The sequence below is a fragment of the Epinephelus fuscoguttatus genome, linkage group LG5 (assembly GCF_011397635.1).
Source record: "Epinephelus fuscoguttatus linkage group LG5, E.fuscoguttatus.final_Chr_v1".
NCBI lineage: Eukaryota > Metazoa > Chordata > Actinopteri > Perciformes > Serranidae > Epinephelus > Epinephelus fuscoguttatus.
Genome location: NC_064756.1, coordinates 38,381,552 through 38,395,160, shown reverse-complemented (window position 1 = coordinate 38,395,160; position 13,609 = coordinate 38,381,552).

The following is a 13,609-nucleotide window of genomic DNA, read 5'->3' as shown; positions in this document are numbered from 1 at the left end:
GTCTCTACGACATACAGGTCATGAGATATGCCCATTCAACGTTTGCAATTTCAATCGGTTGCTATAGCGCCCTCTTTGGCCAATTGATGTAATATTGCTTCATTCTTTCACATGGATTGACCAGGTCATTGAGGAGAAAAACGTGGAACATACACACAGACACACCTACAGACAGAGTTTTCGTCATTTTATAGTAAGATATAAAAAGTTGCAACATTATTATTTAACTTCATTTTAATTCTTGACAATAATTGCACTTGAATTAGTGTCTTTAGTCTTTGAAAACAATATGGACAGTTTTATACTGTCTTGTCTTGTTTTTCCCTTTAAATGACAACAGTTTTCATGGAATGACCCCAGCCCATTTATATCCAGCAGTGTTTCTGCGATTATTTTTAAATCATTTGGTACCGCTGCTGTTATAATAATAGGGTAACTCTATATCATTAGCAACAACAATGCCTCAGCCAGTCAAAGCAATGTTATTACTGTGATCCTATATACTGCTTACATGTACATGTTGTCCTGTCAAGACAATAACCTTTACCAGCAGTAATGTCTTAGTGGTTGTTTGGAGGGATACATAAAAACCAAGACAATGAATGATGACCTTTCATCTCAGAAGCCAAGTTGTATGATAAAACTGCTGTGTCAGTAGATAATTTCATAGAATTGATGTATACTTTTGTGCTTATTGTTACACTGAAACTGGATAATAACCGACAAAAAAGATTTTAAAGGTTTTAAAGATCTAAATTTGTGATGATTATTCTATCAGCACACAACCTCCTCTGCAAATAATGTACATTTATAGGCTGTCTCGCTATATCAAGGTCCTTTCTTTGTGGATAGCATGCCTTCAACTTCCTAGGAGATGACCCTGACATAGGACACAGCTGCAGTGATACTGTGATTGGTGTTCAAAATGTTTCTTGACTGAGTGTTGGAGGCAACAGGGTGAGGAGAGGAGACAGAGGACGAGTGATTGGTGCACAGGTAGAAGAGCCTGTGTTTGAGTATGTGTGTGGGCTACAAGAAAGAGGACGTGTGGGTGTGAGGGACCGTGTGTTTACATGGTGACAGTGTGTGAATGTGTACATAAAAGCGTGTGTGTGCATCTTTGTGCATTTTAATGCGTATTATCTCCTGGCTAGGGGGAATCTATTTTGTGGCTCAGTCCATTTCTGAAGGATTTAGATGCCCCCTACGGCATCCTGTTGTGTCTGATATGAGTGAGCACGCACGTGTCTGTGTCTGTGTGTGTGTGTGTGTGTGTGTGTGTGTGTGTGTAATGGGATTATTTGGCTGGATAGGATAGCGTCTGTCATCTGGGAGGATCCTAACTGAGGCTGCGGCTGAAATACATAAATTGTAAAGAGGGTGAATCACCTGGGATTGCACAATCATATTTCACAGACAAACACACAGGCACACACACAGTCATACACACACAAACACGCACGCATGCGCGCGCGCGCACACACACACACACACACACACACACATACACACACATTAATTCACACTGTGTTGTAGGAGCATAAAGCACAAAATGGCTCTCAGTTTCTCTTTACACACTACCACACCCAGCCCTCTTTCTTTCTCTGCTTATACTTGTTCAGATCATTGACCAAAATAATGGATGTTGCTACTCTGACATCACCCACTGTTGTATGGACTCCTGCTTTGGAGCCTCAAGTTTGGCATATTGGCTATCATGATCTTGTTTGTCTTTTGGAGCCTGAAGTGACCATATTTGTACAAGGGCAACATAGTATGAAAACTGTACACGGGTGGATTTTTAATTAACTCACCTCTTCCAGTTTCATTAAGGCGTATTAAGGAAAAATTAAGGGAGTTTCTGCTTTGCACTACCGCAGCGACATCACTGGTTCAGGTAATGCAACCACGATGTAACCCTAAATTCACAGATACTAGGCGTAGGTGTAGCCGTTGCTATTTCAATGTGTTTTCAATTCAAAGTTCATTCTAATGTTTTGATTATCTGAAAAAGTCTTGTTCAGTATTTGTTTGTATTGTTTTCCAGTACATACATTTGTTTTGATGGTTTTAAGTCTGTCTTAAACAGGTGAAAATTAGCATTAACATTAGTACTATTAACGTAGTTTACCATAGCTGTAAATGCACCATGTTACTTAAGCTAGCAGCTAGTGTCAAAGTTACCTTTACCCTCTTGTCCAAATATGGTCAATTCTGGCTCCAAGGATCCAGGATGGTGAAAACCAAAACTTGAGGCTTCAAAACAGGAGTTCACAAACCAATGGGTGATGTCACAGTGGCCATGTCTACTATTTTAAACAGTCTACCATTTTACTCTGAATGGAACCATCATTTACAAATAAGTGTCATGCTGTATCAAATAACACTAAACTAGCTATTGAGACTGTAAACTCATTAGGAAAGTATTTACTGTGGTAATAAATCAAGTAATGGTGCAATAAATCAAGTGAGAAACACAGTCATTTTCTTTTAGATTTCTATACAATCTGATTTCTTTTTTCAAGCAGTGGAGTCTCCCCCTGCTGACTAGTAGAAATAATGTAGGTTCAAGAAACTTCTGCATTGTTTAGCTGGGTCAGTTTCATAATCTTCATTATTAATTCTCTATTTTCAACATTTCAACATAAATATTTAAACATTTTGACTGCTCATTTATATTCTTTGTGAAAATAAAAAGAGAAGATCAATATTGTAGTGAGGAAATGAGGGAGAGGGTCTCTGCCTCCCTGTGGATGCTTGTAGGTAGGGTTTCCCAAGTAACTGTTTATTGATGACTCTCACCTGTGTTTGGTGTGTGCAGAGGAGCATGCTGGTTCAAATGTGATTAGTGAGCGGCTGGAGGGCATGTGAGAGAGACTGAGCTAGTGGGGGACCAGGGTGGAGAAGGTCCCCTTTGCCAGTATTTTCCGAGGCTTCAATTATCCTGTAACCGATGCCTCACGCCACCATGCAGATACAAGCAAGGTGTCTGCCGTCACTGCCTTGATGTCCTGGCCACATCAAGTGCTTGTTCCTGTGGGTGCTTCCTGACTCCACAGGAGGCTCCATGTTGACATCACACGGGGGCGTGTCGTCACCAGACCGGGCGAGATATGTTGAAAAACTTTCATTCTTAATGTTATGTCGTCTTCTAAGAATTTTTGTCCTAGTCCCTCTATGATTTGTTTTAAGGTAGCTTTTAATGATTTAACACTCGGCCAGGGGCCCATTAAGAGGTAGTACTCGTGACTCGGTTAGCCCTCTGCCTCTCCCTAGTGGTAGAAATGGCTTTGACCTGCCTACAGTTTGGAGTGGTCCTTAGTGATTGCTGTGCATTTTGATGTTGTGTACTGGTAGTGTGCAGTGTGCTCATTTGCTGTGATCTTAGTACTATGTGCACAGTGTTTCTCTTAAGGTGTGAGCAAAGTTTATCCTAACTCATTTGCAGTGCTGTATGTTCTATGTACTTGTTTTTCCAACCATCCAAAAACAGAACATTAAAAACTTTAATTTGTGTTTTTTAGCTGGAGCTTTCTAATAGAACTATTTCTTAATAAATAACAAAACACAGTGCAGCTTCCCAAAGTCTTGTGACATTGCCAGGGTCAGTATCAGTGAGCCTGTACAGGGACTAAAACCAAAATCTGTACTCAGCAACTGTATCTGGTAACCCGCCCTTTAGCCAGAGAAGAGCCTGATAGATGTACAAGTTGGATGTTGTGGCTGTTGTTTTTCAAGAAACTGCTTCTGCATATCCTCTAAAACCACCTTGTTTGACATTGGGCAGCCTGTGTGCCATATGTGAGCTGCAGAACAAAAGGAAAGTGAAGTGAGAATACCCAGGGTATAAAAAAAGAAAAAAAAGGCAAGGAGAAGAAAAGATAAACAAATCTGTAAAGAGGAGTGAAGAGAATTACAGAAAACTAGCAGGAATGATGGAGGAATAAAAGACAGTGCAGAGATGACGTGAAATGAGAGGAGAGGGAGAGATCATTTGTGATGTTGAACAGAAAGGTAGCCAGGTGTTGCTGTCTCTCCGCTCTGTAGAACCGGACCCTCCAGCACATCCCTGCTGTGCATGTGCATGTATGTGTGTGCAGGGGCTACTTCTAGCTCTGCTCATTACTCTCTTAATGGAATAGAGACATCTGCTTCTTTTCTCTTTTTCTCTCTGCATCTCTCTCTCATTCAAACTCTCTCTCTTTCCATCCCTCCCTGGAAACTCAAAAATGAGCGAGTGGATGAGGAGAGAGAGAACGTGTGTTGCCAGAGTGCAAATGATGGAGGGAAAAAGACGGATGATGGTGCCAAGCGTCCAAGAGGGACACCGGTGAAGAGAGGAGGGAGGAAGACAGTACACCAGAGAGAGTGGAGGATGAGTAGAGGTGTAGAAGAAGAGAGGAGGAGAAGTGCCAGCTCTCTGCCCCAGGCTGGGTAATAATGATGCTAATGAGTTAGATCAACACAAGGTTTGAGTGCTACAGATTAAGATATTTTCTGGCAAACGGCCTGCGCTGTTACACTGTAACAAAAAAGTAAGCTTGTTTCAGCACCTGAAGGACTGTAAATTTGACTTTCATTATGTTTGCACCTGCTTTCCTAAACACAACACAGTATACATGCTGCAGAACCTAAAGACAACAAGGGAAGTAAATTATCTTAGCGCACTGAAAAATGAGCTTTTTAATACACCTTTGTGTCAGCATGCAATTCTGTACTGGTTGGACATGTACTCAGAAATTAACATTACATATTTGCAAGAGTCAGTAGCGTGTTATCAATATGTCAGTACTGTGAAAAGGTCAGTCCCAGACCCCGAACAAAGCACAATAACACATGTTTTGAAGAGAAGTTACTTGAGCTTGTCACCACTGCTACTAATTCAGCCTTGATCTTAAAGTTACCTTCTCAGATTTTGCCATGTTTAGTTATGTTTGCCTTGTGAAAGACTGGAAGATCTCAAGAAGCATATTTTGATGTCAGCCATGATGTGCCAAAGTCTCATGTCATTGTAGAGCTGCGATCCCCCCATCGTTTATCATGACACTACTGTTGGGCCAGGACAGACTCACACACAGTAAAAGGGATAACTGTTAGCATCACATGGCTAACATTACCCAATGTTCAGGTTAATGACTGAGTTCAGCCATTTTGGTGTCAGTGTGAGTAGCACTATAATATAAAACACGGGACGCTCCCCCGCAGCTGACCCTTAGTGGGGCTCTCTCCTCTAGCAAAGAGCAAGCAAATTTTAACATCTTTCATAGTGAGGACACTTATCATTTCAGATGCACAATGAAATTTAAGAGACCACTTTGGAACACTGGACACAGATCATTGTATTGAGTACAGCTGGAGCTTTTTAACTTAACAAACTATAAAGTGTCTCAATTGCTGTCAAGCTGTCGGAGGCACAGGGCTCTCCCTCACCTGACGCTGAAGCTGTGGGCTCTCTCTCATCTGATGCTAACAATACTGTGGTGTTTGCCTCATGTGTAATGTAGCCTATTCTTCCTGTTTTTTCACTGTAGTCACAATCAAGTAAGCCTGAGTCATCCCCGTGGACCTCGCTGTTGCTTTCTGAATCTTCCTGACTGGCTACAGTTTTTTTTTTTAATGCCAATATTGGCTCTATAATATACATCCTATGTAACTATATTATTAATTAAGCATCAGTCAAGCATCACAATTATTCAGCAGTAACCTCCTCCATGTCCTCAGGTCTGAACTTGCACTTCCTCAGAGAGTTCTTTACCTGATCTTTACAGCAGACCAATTTCACATACAATATCAAGTTTTTGTTATGTAATATTAGGCCTGTCAGCAGCTTTTGGCAGTGTTCCAGACCCCCCATCTACCCCTAAAGATGTTTCTGGCTAAGGCTCGGTGGTGGTGATGATGGATGTTTGTGCCACCTGGGTGAAGCTTCCCCACTTATGCACACTGCATGAATTGCATTTCCACCTGGCTGACACTGGCTGAAATCCGATTCCCCTCCAGGTTTTATTTCCTGGCAGATTCAATCCCTTTTTCATCATTGTGGACACTATGAGCTTTTAGACCTTATCTAAATAAGATAGCAGATAACATTGTAATACCCAATGTAAATGTAGTGAAAGCTGTTGCAGATAAACAAATAGTGTGAAAGATAGTGGTGGCTGTGCCTGAACAATACACAGGAAACAAAGTAAAACTAGTCTAAAAGGGAGAGAGAAGTGACAGAGCTAGGCATAGATGGAAAGAAGGGGCGAATGAGGTATTAATATAGACAGTAAGATGAATAATACTGACAATGATAAACTGTATTTATTCAGCACCTTTCAAAACAAAGTTACAAAGTGCTTCACATGGTTGAGGCAGGATTAAAATGGCAAATAAAGTCAGATAATTAAAAAATAATACCAAGATAAAATGGAATAAAATAGCCAACAATGCTAAGAGATAAAAACAACAATAGTAATAAAACAGATGAGACATGTTGGAAATAAAACACTGTGCTAGCATTCAGAACGGCAAGCTTTTTATAAGATAAGATTTAAGAAGTGAAGATGCCACTGATTCTAGCCTCAGGAGGCCAGGGAAAAAGCAAAAATAGAGAGAAAGCAAGGAACAGAAAGAGCTAAAGTAAACAACAGCCTGAGAAAATTACAGAATGGAGAGATGAAAAAAGATGGAAATATTGCACCAGGGGGAGGGAGGTGGAGAAACGGGCACAGCGAACAGGTGTTGGATGGACAGATGGAGAGACAGAGAGAGAGAGAAGGAGTCATCGGGGAAGCTGAGAGTGACGGGGAAAGATGAAGAAGAGTGAGGAGAGAGGGAGAGAGAGAGAGGGGGCTGAGGTAAAATGAAAGAGAGGGGGACAGAAAACAGGGAACCCAGTGAGAGAGAGAGAGAGAGAGAAACTCAGAATAAGAATGAGGGGGATGACACAAAACAGCACTGATTCAAACAGCAGAAAAAGGGAGAATTTAAAAAGAGGGAGATCTGGCGCATTAGTCATGTACATTTTATATAATGTGTTGTGTATCATGGGAAAGCAATTATTGTTTGTGAATACATTATGAATATGCATGTACACGTGGGACCATCCTATCAACCCAGTCTCACTCCTAACTCACTCCACTCAATTATTCCATGCTGATGCTTGGCCAGCGGCCCCTGTGACAGACACTGACGCACAGAGGCAGCCTTACCGTTGGTATGAGACACAGTGCGGTGTCATTTTTTGACTTTGTATAAAAAGCAGGAAAGTCTGTAAACTACTCTACTATACTATACTTGCGATGTATTTCATGTGACGTGTGTGATGTATGTTGCGTGACACTGTTACTTAAGAAACAAACCTACATTTTTTTGTTTTGTTTTTGTTTTTTAAATCTGATTACATGTTCTTGTTTCCTAAACCTCAGAAAGTAAACCTAAGAATGAAGAAATCCTACACTGGAAGTTTATTTTGAAATGGGACGAGGCAAAACCACACAGTTGCTGTGAAAACAGACATTTATTTTGAAGTTGTTTGTATAAGCAGCTCATTTGCTGAAACAAACCAGAAAAGGTGTCCTTTAACATTGCTGCCGGTTGCTGTTATAGTTTAATGCTGCCCAGCAGCATCAGGGGCAAACGCGACGGGACAAGAACAAAAGTTAATTAAACCCTAAGCCTATGTTATAGGCCTCTGCTCGAAAATTGCATGCCCATAATGAAATGAATATATCGCTGCAACCACAAGGTCTATTTGAATACTTTTGGTGTCATGGTAAAGGGAACACTTGTGAGATTTGTTAAGATGTGTAAATATCAGTATATGTGTTATATGTGAAGATGGCACACAGCACAAATGAAACATTTTGAGGTTTGCCTAAAAAAATCCCTTTGGAATGATGCAGCTGCAGCTCTAAACCTCTATCACATCAATGTGAACATTAAAGGGATAGTGCACCCAAAAATGAAAATTCATCCATTATCTACTCACCCTCATGCTGAGGAAGAATCTGGTGAAGTTTTAGAGTCCTCACATCCCTTGCGGAGATCGGTGGGGGGAACGGGCAGCACACCTAATGGCATACGGTGCCCCAGACTAACGTCCAAGAACACAAAATTGAATCCACAAAATATCTCCAACATGCTCATCCGTAGTGATCCAAGTGTGCTGCAGCCACGACATAAAAAGTTGTTTCGAAAAACATCTTATGAACTCTGTTTTAGCCTCACTGTAGCCTGTAGCTCTGACTGCTTCTCTGTGCTCTGCGCTCAGAGTGATCGGTGATGCACGGTCTCTGAAGAACAGCAGTCTCGTCAGTACTGATGTCCAGATTCTCAAGTGCAGGCATCGCTGATTCCCAGTCTGAGCAGCAAAGACTTTCCTCAGCCGTTGGCATTGCTTTGCATTTGAAACAACTACACCACCAGGTTTCCAGTGCTCGACTCCGGTATTCTGCGGCTGGCTGAGGGTTAGGCTCATGAACTGCAGCGGCTGCTTCGTTCGAGCCTGAGTTCCGTCCGTATACTCAGGCTCAACCAAATACGGCTCGACAAAGAAATGCTGTTCCTCCTCAATTTCAAAGTCTTCAGACATGCTGGGCTGTCCTTTGCTAAAAGACCGTAGTGCAAATTATCTTTTAGCTACTGTGGTTACCATTGTCTCTCCCTGCGGTGCACGTGTCACGTGATGTAAACACGGGTGAGCAAAGCTCATGCTTTCGCTGGTCTCGCGCAAGTGCGCACACGTGAGCACGGAGCACAGAGAAGCAGTCAGAGCTACAGGCTACAGTGAGGCTAAAAACAGAGTTCATATGATGTTTTTCGAAACAACTTTTTATGTCGCAGCTACAGCACACTTGGATCACTACGGATGAGCAGTATGGAGATACTTTGTGGATTCAGTTTTGTGTTCTTGGAGGTTAGTCTGGGGTGCGTCTGCCATTAGGTGTGCTAGCCGCTCCCCCCGCCGATCTCCGCAAGGGATGTGAGCACTCAAAAACTTCACCAGAGCCTTCCTCAGCATGAGGGTGAGTAGATAATGGCTGAATTTTCATTTTTGGGTGCACTATCCCTTTAACTCTGCAAAGGCTGATTCTGATAAAGTGAAGCAGAACAATATAAGAGAGGTTTTAGTACAGAAAATTCAGGCGAGCTCTCAAATATTGCACCATGTTTGCATGTGGTTTTTGTCATGTACAATCCTATATCTTTCATTTTTTGTTTCTGTAAATCCCTACTGATGTTTAGGATGTACACATACAACTGTCCGATTCATTTTTTCCTCTATTTCCCACTCCAAACTGACCAGTACACACCTGCTACATTTGAAACTGAGTTTCTATTCTGAGCTTTGGAGGCCCCTATCTCCGTGAGTGATTGACACCTGGTTTGATTCGTTAGAGCCAACGGAATGACGCTATACCCACCAAAACGAGGCTGACAGCACTGTAAGCCAATGAGAGTCAGCAGAACCCGTTGTGGGGCGATGTCGGCTGCTGTGAGTGGTCATTGGTTTGGTTTCCCCGGAACCTTTTTTTCCGCCCAGATTCATTTGAATGACACACCACATCCAGTAATACGCGAACAGAGTGTGACTGAACAGCAGAATGCGCATTTCACGGCGAGAATAATAAGGTAAGAGACATATTACAAATATATTTTGGCGAAGAGATTTCTGTTGTTGTTGTTCTTTGGCCTCTGGCTCTCTGATGCTTTGTAGTAGAGTGATTTGGTGGAAACAGCGGAGTCTCAGCTTTCATTTGAGATGAACGGCGTGTGTTTTGAATAACGTGTGGTCGAGTTAGAGCCCAAAATATACAGAGTAGGTCGGGATGTCAGTGCTGTATGGAGTTGTTGGAGTTAGCTGTTGTTGTTTATTTAGTTGTTGTTTGAGCTGTGTTTGGGGCATGTAAAAAGGGTTTTTACAGCCTTGTAGGCCAGGTTCTGCTGTTTAATTTGATGTGCAACATCACTATATTCTTCGTGATCAGTGTATTGTTACACACTGTGCTTGCAAAGTCACTCTCAAAGTCTCCCAATTGGGGCACTTTCGGGTTTAACAGGTTTTAAGGCGGTGAAAGTCTGAATAGGGCTGGCAGGAGGGGTGGTGCATGGATTCAACAGACACCAACTTTCACCTGAGAGAGCAGTGTTCTCATCCTGTAAGATTCTAAAACCTAACCCTGTTTTTTTTTCCTAAACCTAACCACGTGTTTTTGTTGCCTAAACCCAACCCCAATTCAGTGTTTTTTTTGTAAGAGACTGTATGTTAACATTGAATTTCCTGTGAAGACTGAAGTGTATCTTGAAAAAAGAGAACCTGACGTGGTGTTCCAGAACGTCAACAACCAACAGACCCAGGGTACCTTGCACGTTGTATGTGGATGTGGAAAGTCCATGACCAAAATGTCAATATGTGATGAGGTGTGAGTGAGAATGTGTTGTTCAAGTCAATGTTCAAGTTATTTATGTTACAAACATAACATATTTAATTAATTGATTTTACTTTGTCACATAAAACACATAATTAACAAAAATATTTATTTTAATCGATCTTTTTCCAACCTGGTCTCACAATAATGTGTGAAATGACCATGACAGTGTATCATGTGGTCAATTAGGATCTATTATTGTGAAACCATAAATTCCTTGGTTCAATGACATCACGCAATGGGCTGTGGTTAATGTAACGACACTAGAGGTAGTATAAAGAGTGAGAAAATATCATAGGGAGGAGGGCAGGTCAGTGGATGAGTCAAACAAACACTAGACTTTCAAACAGGAGACCTCTATTCATGTCTTGTGGAAAACTAAGTCAACATGGACTTATTTTAGTTCATTGTACTTACATCCTTAACATAGTTATTTCACGTTTTGTGACCCACTTACATTCCTTTACAATGCACTTAACATCCCATATGTAACAAACATCCATGAACAGACTAACACATAGCACCTTAGCTGCCGTGACTTTGCTTATCTAAAAATAAACTCCTTATACTACCCAGATGTCCCAGTCAATCACATTACAATCACACTGTCTTTTTCTAAACCGAACCAAGTAGTTTTCTTGTGTTTATCTCACTGCAACTGTTTGACAACGCTAACCACATGTTTAAAACTGCAACTGTTAACGGCCACTGACATTGTTTTTGTATTGATCTCCTGTCACCAGGGGGGGACTCTAATTTAGGAAATGTTCCTGTGGGTTATAGAAGGTAGTAACAAATGACTTGTCATATGGATTGGAGGACTTATTGGGACATCTATATAGCCAACTATATCCATCAGAATCTGAGTCACTTTCATGACAAAATAAATACATAAATAATAGAAACGACATCATGGTTTGCTCTAAGATGAGAATATTTTAATATGAAATATGAAATATATTCTCAAAAACACAAACTTTGTGAGAACCAGTTTGATATCTCACTTTATAGAAAACAACACAAAACCTTTGGGAATTCATTTTTATAAAAACAGGTACAGTATATCTACACAATCTATGCATTAACCTTGAGATAAGCGTTGTCAACAACAGTTTCAGCTCTGTAATTTGAGCTCAGATAATGTATTTATAAAACCTTCAGTCAGGTGTGAAGAGAGTCTCAGCTTTCTGTTCCGTGCCTGCTAGGCATACCCCTGAATGTGGGATGCACATAAAAATTAATTTGGCTTGTTATAGGTCAAAATATCCAATTTACACCTTGTATTGTATCCTCTATGCCCCTCTGGCTTTAAATAGGTAATAAACCAGGTAAAGAGCTCATGTGACCCTGTTTGTGCATGATATTACCAACAGAGGTCAGCTTCAGTTTTTACCTCAGGAGTACAAGAATTAAAACTTAGTGATTTGGTTTCAGTAATTCTCTCGGGCAGTCTTGGTGGAAGGTCTTGCAGAAATGGATAACAGTCATTTTAATTAACTCTGATGTTCTCGAGGTCATTTTAATCTCCTGTGGGTCAAATTGTGGTGTTTCTTAGTCGAACCTGAAATATCAGGCACATAAACAGTGGCTGTGTGAAGGAGCATTGTGTTTATAGCTGTAATGCTGCTCTCTATAATGTCACGAACAATTGCAGAGGCTTATTTCCATATTCTAAATTAGATTAGTATCTCGGTTACATGACTTCCTCATCATTTTTGACAAACTTGAATAACAGTTATTTTGTTACAACCACAACAACAACTATACCCCCAGGGAGCTTCTGATGGCACACATATGGCTAACACTCTGGAAATATTGTCTTAATTCTCGCATCCCATTAGTTTTTCATGTGCTAAACTATAGCAGACACAAATTTTGCCCAGCATTTTGAGCAGAAAGCTGCTGTCAGCCTATTATGTTTCAGCTTTTCAGAAAGAGAGATGTTAGGAACCCTTCAAAAACACATTACATTAAGAATACAAAACAAGTGGAACAGAAAATACAGCAAGTTGCATGGCAGGATATCCAGTCACCAAAAGAAATGTTTTGTTGGTCCATTCTGCAAATCGTGGACACGTTATACTCATACATTTATGATTCATGGATAAGTTGAAACTTTATGTTTTGGCAATGCCGTGGTTAATGTGTGGTTAGGTTTAGGCACAAAAATTACTTGGTCATGGTTCAGAAAAGATCATGTTTTGGCTTAAAATACCCATTTTTGGTGACACAACCTTTACTGGATATGCAGCAATGTATGTGGTAAAAAACAAGCATTTTTTGTGGTACTTTCCCTAGTGGACACACAGCAACAGGTTCCTAAAAACAACACAGCTTGGTTGACTAAAGCAAATCTGGATATTTTTTTAAGCAGTGACTCACTAAAAACTAGCCGTTTTTTTGTCTGTTGGTCTTGAACAGTGGTCTGCAGCTTGGCAGGCTTCTCACCTAGATGTGCCATCCACCATCCCCTCCAACTCTCAAGAAGGAAGTCAGCTCATATACTAATATATACTCACTTTATAAACTTTAATATTATATGTATAAAATGTGCAAATGTAATGGATTCATGGTTTGCAGAGACATAGAATGCCACCCGTGTGAATTTCCCTGCTCTGACCGGCCTAGTTTGTTATAAAGAGGTGATGGGACTATCCAGTAATGTGGACAACATTACTTGTTGTATCACCCTTTTAATGCTATCAGCGACCATTTAACACATTATGTAGATACCTTATGTGGACGAGAGAGACTTCTTGTGGACATTTGGAGTACTGCTTACAATATTGTGTAGTTGCCTGTTTCTAGCAGAAGCTGTGTATTATATTGGATAGCTGACTGATTCCTGTCTTACTGCGGTCATTCCCTTGATTGTTCAGAGAAGTTAGCACTAACAATACATTAATGTTGCCTATGTTCCTTTAGGTAACCACAACTTTATACATTATTAATGGGATGTCTCTTTATACTGGATAGAGCATCCAGTGTACACATCTGTCTTTACTCCTGTGGGACATAATTAAAGATTGTTGACTGTACTCCTGGATTGCTGCAGTTTTTCTGACAGAAGACGTAGGCTAGATGTGAATGTCAACATCTCAATATGTATATTACACGCCAACATTTATTCTGGTGACTGGATTGTTGATTCTGCTTTAATAGCCTTGCTTCCTTCAGGGCACATTATTCAATTG